This window comes from Cryptotermes secundus, unplaced genomic scaffold (genome assembly GCF_002891405.2).
Source record: "Cryptotermes secundus unplaced genomic scaffold, Csec_1.0 scaffold1495, whole genome shotgun sequence".
Taxonomy (NCBI): Eukaryota; Metazoa; Arthropoda; class Insecta; order Blattodea; family Kalotermitidae; genus Cryptotermes; species Cryptotermes secundus.
Window position 1 is genome coordinate 39,992 of NW_019720595.1, and position 16,997 is coordinate 56,988.

General features: G+C 36.2%; 1 protein-coding gene across 7 annotated transcripts in view; it reads left to right on the top strand.

The window, feature by feature from the left end:
- Positions 1-1,217: 1,217 nt before the first annotated feature.
- Positions 1,218-16,997, top strand: part of LOC111870340 (proline-rich extensin-like protein EPR1) — a 195,027-nt gene continuing 179,247 nt past the window's right edge. For 2 of the 7 annotated variants that reach the window (XR_002843832.2, XR_004513659.1), the window contains exons 1-4: positions 1,218-1,316; positions 1,403-1,434; positions 1,575-1,671; positions 11,530-11,589. The gene's annotated coding sequence lies outside the window, so the exon portion shown is untranslated. Of the gene's footprint in view, positions 1,317-1,402; positions 1,435-1,574; positions 1,672-8,229; positions 8,561-11,529; positions 11,590-11,942; positions 11,997-13,655; positions 13,683-16,997 lie in introns of those variants that run through there. The other 5 variants (XR_002843834.2, XM_023862537.2, XR_002843833.2 and 2 more) reach the window with 4 other exon arrangements.

Here is a 16,997-nt window from a genome sequence, read left to right on the forward strand (position 1 = left end):
ACATCCCAGAAGACTGCTTTCTTCATAGTCACCGCCATGAAATCCTCAAATCTTACATGAAAAGAGAATATTCACTATAAAATTGAGTGATACAATGTGTTACAACTTTAAAGTAACTAAATGTGCATCTGCATAAAAAAATGTAGCATCTGGTGATGATTATATTATCAACCTACATTTTTAAATAAAAACGTTAAATTACAGTGAAAAAACTTGTACTCTCCACAGTATTCTATACACATTGAGCCAGTTATCTGGAAAAGGGAACACCTCTGCCCCTTGCCCTTGGGCAGGCTTTATTTTCCAATTCTTTCAGTTTCTGATATATGCATTTGCGCGTCTTGTAACCATGATTCCACGTCGTTTCATTCACGTTTCTTTGTCCATGAAAAATTCGTCCTGCATTATCTTTTGTCTACAGATATTTCGTTCTCGTTATGTTACATCCATAACTATGGGTCTATTTTATTTCACACCGAGTTCTTTTTCTGTTCTCAGATATTTAATCAAATATTTATCTAGCAAAGGTTCATCTATCCACTGTATGTATTTCATTCAATTTCCTTTGTGTTTGTAGGAAGATAAAAGAGTGATGATAATACATTGCAGTACCGATAAAAAATAAGTCAGGCCCCTTTTGTTATTGATGACGATGCTAATAACATCTGCTTGGCTGGGGCTAGAATTTGGAAGCAAAAGTGTTGTGAAGTTACTTTAAAAATTTCTGCTACTTTCTGGCCTAGTAAAGGCGGCCCCCGGGCTCTATCCAGGCACCTATTAGCGTTGCAGCATCTGGGCTATGACGTTACTGGTAGTGCACGGCAAAATATATTTTTTTCAGCAAATTAAGTCAGATTTTAAAAGACTTTGAATTATAATTTATTAATTTGTATCCTTCCGAAAGTTTTTGCAGCTGGACCTTAAGAGGAAGGCTTGAAAATTGACTTTTCTTTAAAAGAATGCAGTGTAAGATTACCGCTATGTGGATAGTTACAGCATTATTTGTCGTTACTTTTGTTAAATTATCCATAACATACGACGAAGCAAAGGACACGTAGAACAGTTACCGTGTGCTATAACAATTTCCATTTTTTCTTCACGTCTGCATTGACTGGCCTTCAATAATTGGCTATTGATCAAGTGGCGCGAAACTTTATTCCCGTATTACCACCATTATCACGACTAACACCGACGCATGCGCAAGAGTACAGGCTGCATGTAGCAAGCTGCTGTAGTGTGGTTATAGTCGTAATGGTCGTAATAGTGTTTGTGACGTTTGTGTCTGTGTGATTGTGTATGTTATGATTTCAAGACAGGTATTATTTTTACTTAAATGAAGTGACTCTATGAGTCTGTGGAACAAAAGAAGTTACTTGTTATATTTATTTTCTCTAATTTTCAGATAATGAGTGACGAAAGCCATCCTAGAACCTTGTAAGTACATATTTCCGTTGTGTTGTAGTTGCTACAGAATGCTTCTTGCTGTCATTGAAATCACATCTCCCAATATACCAGAACAGCGAATGTTTTAACATGTGTATTAAACTAATCTCGTGTGGTCTCTGTGTCTCTAGGTACGTCGGGAATTTGGATGCTTCTGTATCTGAGGATCTTGTCTGTGCGTTGTTTTCTCAGATCGGACCTGTCAAAGGCTGCAAGATCATCCGCGAGGTAAGAGTAGCATACATTTTTATTGTTTTGTTATAGCGATAAGTATGGTTTATTAGTGATGTGTAGGAGTTGGTGCCGTATGAGAATCACAATGAGTTGTCTTCAGGGCAGGTAAGTTAGAAACTTGCAGATTAAGGGGCACAAACTGTCGTAATTGTGTATTGAAGAATGTTGCATCACCCCAAGAAAGTTCTATATACATTAATTTCACGTATTGTTTCCAAGTTTCTTGGTTTTGCAGGTATTGCATCTAATTTTGTCATTGTACAGGCACTGAATAAGAATTTTGAATTTAGACAAAGACAAGAAATGTGACAAATACCGTTTCATTTTTATGTAAATGAGTATGATTTTATTTCAGTTCCTCTAATCCGATTTTCTTATTCATAAAGAAAAGTTCTCCTGGATGCTGACATTTTCTTGAATTTTAAATAGGGCGAATTTTAAGAAAAGATAGATGCATGTGCTTATTTCCATCTACAGAATGGAGTGGTTGAGTATAGGATGTGATATCTCACCGTATCACACTTAGAGGTAGTTTCCCATCCAGCAGTGTTTGTACGAGTATTTGGTTTGGTTAGGTTAGGTTAGGTTATGTTGAATTTGGTTTGGTTAGGTTTGTTTTGGTTTCCTTAGGTTAGGTTTGCTGAGTGTAGGTTAGTGATACCAAAACTGTGTTCTGCATCTTAGCAGCAAGACTATTACAGAAGTGTAGAGGCTGCATCATGTTCATTATGATGATGAAGTTTTTACTTCGTGGTATAATGACCTCAGGTTTGTGTTCCAGTTGTTTTAATTATTCCAGGTAATAATTGCCTTACATTGTTGTAAACATGAAGTAACATTCAAGGATTTGATAGTCTGTTAAGTCATGGCTTACTTGTGGTTATTATTAGTTGTGTTAATGTGGAATTTTGCCATAAGGCCACAGTGTTAAGAATGAAATGTGTTATTGTGGAATTTTGCCATAAGGCCACATTTTTAAGAATGAAATGTGTGCCACTGACAAGGTATTTTATTCAAAGGAGTAAAGAACAATTTTATTGAATAATGCTGTCTTCTGGGATGTTGCGCTGTGTAGATCTCATGTGAACATGGTGCCACATCCCAGAAGATGGCATTCTTCATAGTTACCACTGTGAAAATCTCAAATCTTAAAACAGTATTATTCTTTATTCGGACGTTCCAGATGTGCATTTGTAATGTATGTGTTTTTTTTTTTTTGTGGGATACTTTGTATGTAAGGAGTTGAATTGTCAGATTAACATATAGCCATTTAACAGTGTGATACTATCACTCACTTATGTACGAGTACTCTGAATTCTCCTTATTGCTGACTCTGTATTTTCTTATCAACAAATTTATATTGTTTTATTTTTATTGACATTTTGGAATCATGATCAATTCTGGTGCATATTTTCTTCTAAGAATACTGCCTAGTAATTGAAGGGCAGCCTGTTCAAGACTTACTAAACTGTGTGTAGAAAATCAAGGGAACTTCACAGACTTCCTGCACTAACCTTGCTTAATTTGTGTGGACTGCTTAAGGTTGCATAAACCTATTGATTAAACTATTGGCTAAACTGTCTTACATTTACATATACTAACAGTATATCAGCAAAGTGCTTGTTGAGTTTCCAAGCTATTACCAGTCTTCCTTATGCACAAATAAAACTTATTGTACTGTATAAATAATCTTAATTTGCACAAGGAGGATATTTGAGAGTCTACTGCAGATTTTTGGTCAGTTCTATGAAAAATAGACAGGCTGCTTGTGTAGCTCTTTCTGCTCTGTTCAGACCTCTAGTGCAGTCAGCAAACCCATGGCCAAACAAACCACAAATAAAATGCACTCTGGTTGCCAAGTGCTTTCACGCTGGTTTCTTGCTTGGCTTATTCTTGACCCTGAAAGATGGAGGCGACATGTTCTTCTAAGACATATTTGATTTTCAGTAGACTACATGGTGTTCTATCCCAGAAGCTCAGTTGTATTTATTTCTATCAGCTAAATCCCAGTAATTAAACAACACACATTATAGGCACACTGTATAAGCATGGACCAATGTAAGAGGTTAGCAGTGCAGCCAACAGTCATTATGCATACCTGATGATGGCAAAAAGGCCCAAAACCTGTAGTAGATAATTAATATGTAGTCTATATCTGTACAGATGATGTATGGCAATAAATATGAATACAGTTGGAAATACAACACAACTTGATGCTCTGGTACAGTCAATCAGATTGCGGCAGGTGCTAGAAATGGTCCTTGTTACACACACATTCCTACTCCTTGGAAACAGCATAAATTTGATTCATAAAGCATGAAAATTAAATTAGGTCTCCTATGGAACGGTCTAAGAGATTTTTGAGGGGAATATTCGGTCTGTTAACTGATTCTGCAGATTTATCCTCACTGAACACTGAATGTTTTGATTAGATTCTTTTTTGTCAAATAAGGGCCCCTTCTGTCTAAATTCATTTACAATTTTAAGATTTTTTGGCCTATTCTGAACTGTAACACCCTCAAATTTATGCTGGAATATTCTCCTTTTCTGACCAGTATTCTATGTGAACACTTGTTTTAATATGTAACTCTCCATTATCTTTACATGATAATTTGATGTCTGAATGTTCTTGGATTGTGGTTGCCAGGTACATTGTGCATAAATTTGCTTCATGTTAGCTATTGAAAGATATATTATGGCAGTACTGAAGAAGGAATATAATGTCTGGAGGTTACTGACCTCTTAACTGTGTCATAAGTGTGAATTTTTGTGTGTGTGAGTTGATGTGAATTGTGTGTATTCCTTCCTTCCAGGTCAGTTAAGTGATTTGTGGCAGGCACTAAGATAATCTTCCCATATGACTTAATAATTACATATCTGCTTATTTTTGTAAGGGACATTTTGAGCAGTCACAGTTTTAAATGAATTAATAATTTAATATTTTAAAAAGCTGTTCATATTTTGGTCACAATTGACCATCATCACAAGATAAAGCCAGTACTAGAAAGGAAGCACTTTGCCTTTATGATAAACACATGTCACATGTTGTTTAAAAGAGATTTCTACCATTAGAAATCAAGATAGATTAAAATGTTAATGTAATTAATATAACTTAAATTAAAACTGATTAACAGTGTCAGTACAATTAATGGAAAGTTTAAAATTTAAAATTCTGGTGGTGGCCATATTTTCATACTGTCGGTGTATCAACTCTCTTGCTTGGTTGCCGTGTTTGTAGTGCCATATGTGTGTGTTCTGGAGGGCCATGGTGGTTGGTGGGGTGTGTTATAGTGAATTTATTTTGTTACTTTTCTACTTCCTTACATGAATCCATACAAGTGGAGAATAAACAATTCTGGTAATGGTTGGAAAAGAAAACCACATTAGTAGTCTAACATTCCCCATTCCTCCATGCACACTGAACCTAACTCAGAAATTTTAATTCTGTTGGCATTGGCTTTGCTGAAACCTTTGAACAATATTTTCTTATATATTGAATTTTTAAATCCACTGTTACTGAATGTGCAATACAGGACTGTTGACTTGGCATATTGTGGCATATAGACCTACTGCCTAGAGGTGACTCTGTAAACAGCAGTCGTTTCTGGCCAGCGGCTTGGTAAACATGTTCTGTTTGCTAGGCAGCAGATTCTTAACAATGCAGTAGTTGGACTACAACAGTGGAAGAGCTGTGTTTTCTGCATGGCCAGTGCGGAAATGTTATAAGCAAGGGACTGTCAGTTGATAGGGAGCCTGTGAAGAGAAGGCTTGAGCCAGAAGCACAGAAATGGTCTTTGTTGGGGCTGTTACAGGAATGTTTTAGTAATAGACTGAGAACACTAGACTGTGTGCTCTAGTGAACCGTAAAGTGTGGAAATAGCAATGGTGTTATAGTTGAATTGAATTGAATTGTAATTACAGTCTGTAAGTGGTCAGTAAATCTATCCGCCAATCCAAACTCCATCTGTAGTCACATGCACAGACTCCATGATAATATTATTGATGAATGAAATAAGGAAATAATTTTTTAAGTAAACATGAAAATTCCAGACTGCTGTGGAACCAAACCATCTTATTAAGCCATGGAAACAATCTTTTTTATGTATATTATTATTATTATGCTATTATTATATATATATAATATAAATAATATATATTATTATAGAGGTGTGTCTCATACTGGTGAAGGTACAATTGCCACCGCAATTCTGTGTGCTCAACCCTTGCCAGGCTTTAAAATTACATAAAAGCAATGGACCAGATGAAGGCAAGGCATGCAGCTGTCATCAGTAATTACTTTGACCATCAGCTTGCAGGTCTGGTAGTAGAAATGCCAAGTTTTCAGTCGTTTCTCACACCCTGTCCTACATTTACTGAGCTAAAGTCAGGCTTGCAGATTTGTGGGAGTGACTTTAAAATGACGATTTTTACTTATATTTGGGCATGTTTTAATATTAATCCAATGATTACGAATTCCATGAAAGTTTTGGTTTTGTAGTTTAATTATTTAATTTTTCCATCATGCAGACAGCCAAATGTTAGTAGATATGATACACTTGACAGAAAAGTATCCAACTGAAGTGTAATAAGAATACTGTTTTCTGAGATGTTATGCCATGTAGTCCTTTGAAAGTCAGCCAGTGTTTGAGGGGAACCTATCGCCTCCATCTTCATGGTCGAATAATGCGAGTAAGATATGTTCCTCTGAAACGTTTGTTGACTTTCAGTGGACTACATGGTGTTATATCCCAGAAGATAGTATCCATCATAACCGCTGTGAGAACCTAAAATCCTCTGAAATGTAATAAGTTAAGTTTAATGATGGCTTTTGTATAACTGTTTATTCCATCATTTATTGGCAAAAACTTATGATGGGTCTCCAATAAATATTATGTTTTTTGCAATAATAATAATTTGTTGTGTTTCTATTGACATTCAGAAGAATATTTATTTGAGTTATCCAGGTTTCAAAGCGCAGTGCTTGAATCATCATGTTAAGGAGTGATTACAGTTTTTATTTTTTAAATTAGTTTTATTTATCTTGATTACATTTGAGGACTGCTGGTTTTAAAATATACAAATTCAGACAAGTTCAATTTATGTGTTCCATTTACATGTATATTGAATGATCATGCATTGTCTTTTATTTTTGACAGTAGTTAAACAAAGATTCCTCCAATTTTTGGAATTATATTTTGCTGTAAATAGATATATATTTAGTTAAAACAAAATGAACATTTGTACAACAGTATTCAGTATACAAGATGAAATTAAGTTTATGTATCAATCATAATTGATGTGAATTTTTTGTTCAGTACTTAGTATTTAGGATCACATAGTCATTGTTACTGTCCCATAGTAATACTGTAAGAAGTACTTCTGAATTATTCTAACTTATTTATTTCACTTTGAACTCAGCTTAATTTCTGCCCTGTTGTGCAGCAAGAATCCAGTTTAGATTTCGGAAATGCTGTAAATAAAATCCACATGTCATTGCACTGAGTGAAAAAGGTTTCTGGTGTGAAAACTGATAATTTAAACAGAAGTATAAAGGTATTCAATGGAATATATATTATATTTTCTTATGTATGAGTGAAAAATGTTCATATTGTGAAAACCATTAAAATGTATGTCATTGAATGGAAATGTGTACTCTAGTAGAGAACATGTATTTTCCAGATCCATTCTGTGTGATTCTGTATATCTCATTGTCCTTGCTGTTCATATGTTATTACAGATACAGGTCTATTATGGCATAGTTAATCATGCTGCATAGTGTCAGAAATTATACTTCCTTGGACGGTAATACTGCAACATATGAAGAATATGTTTTCCTGAAATACCATTCATATGCCGAATAATTTTTAACATTAGTTCTGTGGGAATGTGTTCTTTGCCTATATAATATCATTTCACACTATAAAAATATAATGGCTTTCCCTTTCAGTTCATATAAATGAGTAAATTTTGCCTTTTTCATTATTAACGCAGCACTCCAAGGCATGTTTCAGTGGTTATGATCTTCAACCCATGTTGCTTTCACCCTCTTCATTTTCTCCCTACATAAATTTCTTGTAAACATTATATTTGAGGCAGTTAAAAAGTTGCAAACTATTCAACATCTTTGAACTGTATCATGCTGTTTGAATTATTTTAACCATGGAACCAGAAAAACCAAAATGTCTGCAAATGTCCACCTGTTGTTCACCAGCTTTGATTCACCTAATAACATCCAGTTTCTGCTTTAACATGATAGTTTTCCAGACTTTTTGCCTGCTTTATCATCATGATCACTTGAGTCTGTATAGACTTTGTATAGGCTTACTGTATATAGGTTCGACACATTGCAGTTGTATTGCAGATCATGCAACGCAAGTGGCAACAGTTTTAAAACATGTAGTATGAGGGCTATTTGGAAAGTAACATCTGTTTATTTTAGGCAGCTAATTTTGGAGTGGGGAGTACTCACGCTTGTGAGGTAGCATCACAGGACTCATCGCCTTGTAAACCATCACATAACTGGTCACCTAGTGTTTGTTCTTGTCTCTACAGAGTGAGTTATGATGTGTCCTACGATTGATAATTCCTCCAGCTGTGGAATTCGTGCTGCTATCCACTTTCTTCATGCTGAAACATGAGTGCTGTGGAAATCCATTATGAATTATGTGCAGTTTACAGCCAAAATGTAATGAGTGAAGGAACTATAAGACAGTGGTGTAGCATGTTCACAGTGAAGAGCGAAGTGGTCAGCCATCTGTAGTGAGTGATGATCTTGTTCAAGGTGTTACCCAATAATTTGTGAAAGATGGTGCTTCAAAATTTCAGAAGTTTTGTGGGAATTTCTGCAAATTTAATGCACTGTTCTCTGTGAGATTTCACAGTTAGGCTAGGGTCTCACAAATTTTGCCCAAGGTAGGTTCCAGAAATGGTCATGAGTAGGCACAAAATGCAGAGAATGGCTTTAGTTTTGAGTTTTTCAGAGTGATACCACGAAGATAGCAATGAATTTCTCGACCACATCATGTGAGTAACAGGTGATGAAACCTGGGTTTCAATTGTGTGTTGAATCAAAGCGCAGTCAAAGCAGTGGCTCCACATGCATTCATCAAGCAAGCTGAAAAAATTTAAACAAATCATGTCTGCTTGCCAGAAAGCTGATGGCAAGTGTTTTCTGGGACAGGAAAGGAGTGCTGATGGTAGAATTCATGCAACAAGGGACCACAATAATGTCAGAAGTGTATTGTAAAATGCTAAAAGAAACTACATAGGGCCTTTAAGAACAAAATGCTGACATTTGGTGTAGTTTTCCTTCATGACAGTGTGCATCCACATACAGCTGGTTGCAGTCAAGCGCTGCTGGAGCATTTCAACTGGGAGTTGTTCGACCGCCCTCCTTACAACCCTGAACTTTCTCTGAGCGACTAGCACCTGTTTACCTACCTGACAAACTGGTTGGGATCACAACGGTTCAAAATGTGGCTGAGCTCACAGGTGGCAGACTTCTTTGATGTGGACATATAGAAACTTATTCCTAGATACGATAAGTGCCTCAGTTTGGACGGTGACTATGTTGTGAAGTAACAGAAGTACGTAGTATGTATATAATTTGTTTTTCTCTTGGCATGTTTTGTTGAAAGATCGCTGGAGGTTACTTTCCAAATAGCCCTCATGCAATGCTGGGTGATGAATGACTAAGTCAGGTGTACACAAATGTTCTGTATATACTGAGTTGTTAGTTTCATTGTTGTTAAACAGCCAGTTATTTCATAACACATGGACTGCTTCATTCTTAAATTCATTAATGGTGTAATTTCTATATGTTGTAAAATGACAGTGTATTGAGCTTTCTATGCAAAACAGTGTTAATAAGTCAAAAGCTTTTTTGCTGAAACTTTCTGTGTCAAATATTCATATGTTGAGTTATTACTATATTTTATTAGCTATTTACCAAATTGGTATAGTTGGCTTGCAGACTAAAATCACTGAGTTTTACCAAATAAAAGATGTTTCATATAAAAGTTGTAGCTCTTAATGACACAATTATTGTGTTTTTGGACACTATCATCCTGTTTTTTATTTCAACAACATTTTGGAGACTAGATTCTGTCTCCGTCTTCAGGTAAAAACCTGCTTAGTTGATAGAGCTAGTCTCTGTCTCAGGTCTTTTAGCTCTTAATTATTTCTCTATATTAGATCATCTACCTGTTTCTACAGTGAGCTGTTTTTGAGAAAAGTGATTAAATTCTATTTCAGCTTTGTGTAAAGTAATCATTGTATTTGTTTGCCGTGAACAAAAGTTAGATCTACCTATTGCTAGATTTCATTGAAATAATTTTAGTAGTTTCAAAGACCAAACTTGCATTTGGACAGAGACATAACCTTCCCATTATATGTTTCTTTTATCTGTTTTTTTCCTTGAGTGTATAGAAGAAGGATATTTCTAAGGACATAAGCCAGTGATGCCTACATTAGTCTATATGCCTACTAAGAATAGTGTAGATAAGGTGGCTTATATGTTGGCAATATTTAATTTGTTGAGTACAGAAGCTTTATTACTTGATTGTGATGTTTTCTTTGTTTAAATGGTACTGTGTGAGCTACATAGGTTATGTAACATTGAATCATGTTTTGTAGGATGATAATGAATGGTGATGTGGGGAAAAGAAAAGAAAACTAGTATTTTTACATTTTACATGTAACTTGCATGTTTTCTGTTCCCCAAGGAGTAATCTGTCCATAATGCTTCATTTATTCCTGACTACACTGGTCTGAAAGAAGTATTAAAAATTTGAATTACTATAAATGTGTGACATAGATGGTATCTTGTGACTTGTTTTCTGTTAAGTTACTGTTATTTAATTGCTTGGCAGTGTTCAGAGCTTTCTCGCTTCCTTTTTGCATTTATTGTTCAGGAGGAGGTAAAGAAATTGGTTAATTCCATTTCTCATCACAAACCAAAATTTTAAGAAAGCAGAGAAAATGTGTGAGAATAAGTTAAATTTTTACTGTAGAAGAATTGTTATTCTAAGCATAGTGCATACACCTTGTTGACCTTTTGGAATAGTCTCCTCTGTCTGCATATATCTGCCAACTTTGTAAACATTTTAGGACTTGTTCTTTAGTGATGTGTTTTCCCACCAGTGAGTTAGTCTCCCCAGCACAATTCTTGACTATATAACATTTGCTTATTTTATGTGAGTTTTATATCTTCTGGAACAACCAGGGGCAGCTGAATTGGTGAGATGGATGGAGGAATAAATGTATAAGGGGTGGGCCTTCTTGGACTTTGCACCGCGACCACAGTGGTCTAACTTTGAAATACCCCATATTAGGAACTGGCAGGGGATAGCAGTATACTAGTGGGCAGGAGGTACCTAGAGTGTTTTTAAATTTTGATACTCAGGTTGAAAACATACTGAAAGTGAAGAAGGCTGAACAGGATTTCTGTGTGTTGTTATTGGTAACAATTTTTATATAACAAAATTCTGCAAGTTACTTACAGAGTATGTCTTATAAGTAACTTAACTGAATTGATGGAATGTTCCATTGAATTCCAAGTACAGGGTACAAGTGAGTTGCACATAATGTTTTACTTTTGAATGTATAAAGTCAGATGGTGATGTGTATCATCTTCAGATTATAATATATTAATTGAGAGGTACTGTGAATGTTGTGGATACATTGTACATTTTATAGACCTTGACAGTTAATTTTTGCATTTATAGCGCTTTGTGCTTACTCTGTAGGTGGTGATTCAGTTGTGTAAGAGATACATTTCTTTTCTGAATCCAGTGAATCACCACCATTTCATGGTCATTCGTTAACTGATAGGTATTTTGTCTCTGTCCACAGACTCCATGTGTTGGTCCCCTTGGATTGACCCTGTGGGCCACTTGATACTCAAGTACACAGGTTTGTACACTTCTCTCCTTGCTCTTTCTCTGCATGAAATTCCAAGTGCAGCCACGAAAGAATATTCTCGCCCTTGGAGGAATATTGATATCATATAAGAGCATAAAGGAAGGTACAATTTTATATTATTTTTTGTGCCCTCGTGTTTGTGTCCCTCCACTGACTGTGAAGCCCTGATTCCTGCTACACATGTACATCACTTGGCCAGTCTGTCAGTCAGCACATGTGCCGTCACACACTAAGCATATCACTAGTTGTTATTTGAACGAGTCAGTAGGTACATGGAATCAACACAGCTATTTAGATGTTGGCAAAAATTTTGCGTAGAATTGTCAGTGTTGCTTTTCCGACAGATTGGGGTCCAGCAGGAGTACCACTTGGACTGAGGACTGTTGCTTTATAAAAAGGTATATTTTTTCTTATATATTTTTTCTACCTATTCTTGAACACTACATAAAACATATAACGTGGGGATATACCAACATTTTATGGTGTACACTGGGTTTCTGACCCTAAATGTCAATAAAATAGAATATTATATATGCAGAATGAAAGCAGATGTTAAGCTGCTGTCATTTTCATGTAGTGTCGTAACTTTCTGAGTTCTTTTCCAGCTTGGTCATATATCCTGTATGCATATCTGCATGCACAGAAGAGCAGCTGTATCCTGTTTTTTCTTCAGCTGAAGACAAGATGTGCTGTGTGCAGCAGAAAGCATATCGAGTACTGTCGTTAGCACAGTTTGAATTGTGTCCCCATGTTCGACATAACTTCAGTCAGGTGTAGTCGACCAGTCAGCAACAATTTACAGGTTTGTGATGTGTGGGGATGGGGGCCTGAAAGTGAGAGAGAATATCTTTCAACAGAATGGGTCTCCTCACTACAGAGGCATGAAGCATTTTACTGGAGCCCTTGAAATTTTACTGGCTGAGCAAGTTTAGAGTTATGCGTGGTTTACTCAACTCCACAAGATGTTTTACACAACAGACTCAAATTTTATGCTTACAAGTTTCAGTTGGTCCAGAAGATAACACACACAGCTCAGAATTCATGGAAACCTACTGCTTTAGAAAGGCTTTTATGTGTTGAAGAGGACAAGACTTACCTCAACAGAATTTTTTCCCTCCCGATGAACAACATTTCAAGTGTATTAACAGTCAAAGGCCCAATCTGTTACAGGACATCCCTTGTCTCTTTCATACATATGTCCCTGTGCATCACTGATCTGCAAATTGGTACTGCTTGGTTTGAGTACACGTAATTAAATGTACCTCAAACAGAGGTGTACAATTTAAATTCTGCCAGCCACAAAACTCAGTCCATTTTCTTGCGCATGCAGTACATCTGCTCATAAAGTGAAGCAAAATTTGACAGGATAGAGCTGGCATACCCATAGACAGTATCTTGATGAAGTGGGAAGTATAGTTGGAGAGTTTCCACACTACATGAAAATGTTCACAGCTTGATGTATGCTTTAATTTCACATATGTATAATATTTTATTTTATTTACATTCAGGGACAGACACTTTGTTTCTTTTGTTTTATGTTATTTCCTAATACAGTATTTACAATAGTGTCAGATGTTGACAAATTAAACAAACATACAGTGCAACCTGGTGATTGGTAAGAACATTTTTCTTAACTTCTTAGTATTTACATGTGTGTGGTTTAACTCATTTTCTCAAGATCGAGATTCGGGCTTCTTTTCTACATGTGGCGAGAGACTTTGTTGCAGACAAGGAGAAAAGTGTACATACATAGTTGTGTGCTTCATACTGAGAAAATGGGTAGTTGGTTTGGTATGCATCTTGAGAATGAATGCAACATGTCTGTCTAATTTAGCTTTTCCCCAGTTTTTGGCTCTTTGCATGCAATAACTTGCTGCCCATTTTCTTAGTAGATGTTGATATTGTGTGCTTTTTGTAGTATTCCTAAAATTCAATTTGCACTGGTCAGGGCTATGGCATATGTGTTCTTTGTGTGCTCACATGGGTGTGGGCTGATCATGTTCTGCCTGGTAAGGACAGGTGTTTCGTTTTTATCTATTTTGAGGCATTACTTCCAGGTCTCTTAACTCATTCCTCTTGTGTTGGTCGCTTTGGTCACTGGATAGGTAGGTATGTTTCTTCTGTATTATTCGAGCTTATGTACGTAGGTAGTGATTAAAATACATATGGATTTGTTTTAAGCTGTATTTGGCAGCTTAATAATGCTTGTGAAGTAACTCAGGCGAAAAATCTGTTATATATCACCAGTAAGTGCAATTTAATTATAATAGGTGTTTGATTCTGAATGGCGTTTCTTTGGGAAACTGGAAGCCTGGGAAGCTTTCTTGTTTTCTTTTTTCTTGTGACACTACCTAACAGATGTACACTTCACATAGTATTTATGTAATGCACATGATGCTCCGGCATAGACATTTTGCTTCTCCAATATATAGCACATTTTGTGAGAACTGCAACAAAATTATTGAAACTATGGTCTTACAGAACTGTAATTGTGCACACTTTACAGCTGTGTGATCCAGTCATGTTTTAAGTACAAAATAACAAGTACTGGAGCACAAGAAATCCATCTCTTACACACTGAGTTCCACTTCCTGATATAAAAATGGGTGTTCGGTGTGCCAGGAATGCCTTGGGGATTGTGGGTCTTGTTTTTCATACCAGTACAATTATTTTGAGAGATATGTAAGGCAGATAGCTCCAGTCTTATACGACCACAGCTGTTCAAGTAGGAAAGATGGCAGTCCATGCAATGAGCATGAACTGTGGCAAGACCATAACCAATTACAGTTGCCATATATCCTCCCTGTACTTCTCTGCAAACATGGAATGATTTTGTTTGAGATAAAGAAATCAAATACATGAATAATGGAAGAGAAACCAAAATGCGCTCTCCCCCTGTCTGTGCATGAATCTCAGAGCCCTTCATCTTAGTGTGGTTTCCTTCTGTCTGGCTTAGGGGTACTAATTTCAGTCAATTATTGTGCACCACCATGTAACATCTACCTTGTCTCCTTGATCACCGCCATATATATATGGTTATTCTGTATGATGAATGAAAATGGCAGAAGTAAGTATATATGTCAAGAATGACATTTTATTCGGTTTTAATATGTTTGCTCTGGCTTGCTTTTTAAACATAGTTTTTTATGGGCATTGGTTTTAATGAGATTTGTGTCCATTCGTATATAGTTGTCCTTATTATTAAAGCACCTGTCAGTAATGCAACAATATTGTTGCATTATTGACGGGTGCTTTAATAATAATAAGGATGATGCCCCAATGGAAGGGGATGCTAAAATATAATAGTATGTAATTGTGTCACCCTGTCCATTACAGGTGGAATGATGCAATTCATTATTTCTCCTTAGAGTATCTGCTTTGTGGAACCCAACAGATAGAACTGATTCTTAGCAGTATACTTGGTGGTGAGGGATGCTGTTCTGTCTGTCTTCAGGAAAAAATAAATGTTATTTACTCTGTGAGGCTTGTTTTATTAATGTTGGTCATTATTACTATGATATCTGGCATCTGGGCTGAGAGTAGGTGCTGCAACTGTATGAATATGAAAGGAGTGCCTGCCATTTGACCACAGCGTTTGTCCGCACTGTGTTTCTGAGCTGTGAGGGGCCAGATTTTTGTTTGTCTAGAGTGGTGCAGATCTGTGCTTTATTTCATAGTGTTGTTACTTCTAGTGTCCTTGCTATCAGTATCACATTAAGCTGTTTTGATTTCAGTAGGATTGCCTGCACATCCCTGTACTTTCATGACCTATTGAATTACTTCTGAGGTTTAGGTTCAGTAGAACAGTTACACATTCGTCTGACTAGCACAGATGTAGATATTTGGGCCCTGATGTGTGTGCACAGCCTCAACAAGAACTGAAAGTATTTGTGTTCTGTATACATATTAGGTACATTTACAGACTGTTAAGTACACAAAATGTGTTGCATTTCCAAAGTGTGTTTGTAAGATGAAGCTGGATTTCCCACAGACACAATATTATAAATGATGGTTAGGTTCCCAAACTAAAGCACAGGAGTCTTTAACGCATGATTATGGTGAATTATAGTACATGTAGAACAAATAACAGCACATAGTAGTGCTGTTATAATATAATTATAGAAACAGAGCAGAAAAACAGTCAGATTGAACAACAAATAATTTTTCATCATTTATTTAAATGTTGGCACTACCTTACATATTGGAATATTGAGTATTGACATGCTACTTCTGGTTGCCCCAAGCACTCGTACCACCATTTCTTACTGGGGGCAGCCTTAATTACAGAAGCATGAGGAAGATAGAGAAGTGTAGGTGTGTGCTCTACCTTCATAAGTAATTTCCAAGATGGTTTGTACATAAAGTGTCACTTGTGTGGCCCAGTTGCTGAAATATTCATTGACATGTGTGAATGTTCATAAGTCTGAAACTTCCTGTTATCTGAACTTTAGTAATCTGTCATAAGTGACTGATTGCTACAGGTTGTCTGCAGTGAAATAAATATATGTCCTGTGAAATCGAGTGGAAGCTGTGTTAAATTAAACCATATATTTCCTAGTTCTTCTTATGAGCAGCCTTACATTATTTTTCTTTTTTTCATGGAGTATGCAACTTAACCATCTGCCCTTTTAATTTAAAACACTGTTGGGTGGTGCTGTCAGCTCAGTATTCCCTGGGTATTAAAAAATTTTAAGTCATGGTCTTCATCTGACTCTTCATCCTGTATGTGTAATAATTTCATGCTGTTTGTGTCACAAGTCTTCACCCATTCTCTCTACATAGTCTTGTCATCTAATTCTCTATGTAATGTCTGCAACTGTATCGTAAAATCTTACATTTCTTATTAATGTTTGTGTTGCATTGGTATTCCATAGAGAAAAATATCTTAATAGTTTAATGGTAGTATGGCATGCAGTGTTATTTCATTTGTCATATATTTTTGTTAATTTTCATGTTCATAGTTTCTTTCTCTTCCTTTTCTATAACCTTTACAAGCAGGATCATATTCTGCCATGTCTCATAGTAACACATATTACTGCTTTATACAGGGTGTCCCAGGAGGAATGGACCAAACTTCGGGAGGGTGTTCCTTATGTTAAAGTATGCCTATATAACCCAAAACACCTATGTCCGAAGTTGAACGGTTACGGAGATAATGGCCCAAGAAAAGTGTGGTCTTCTGGCAGGTCCACGCACTGTACCTCTCAACTGAGAGGCCTTATCTATGTTTGTCCTTGAGTGCGATGATTCACCCTAGCTGTGCTTATGTAGTTGGCTTATACCAGAACGCGCAGTCAGCATGTTACATCAGCGCTTGCCATTCATGTGTCATGTATAGTGCTTGGAAACCCTAAGGACAATTATGACATGGCGAGTGAGTATTTTGTACTTCAATTTTA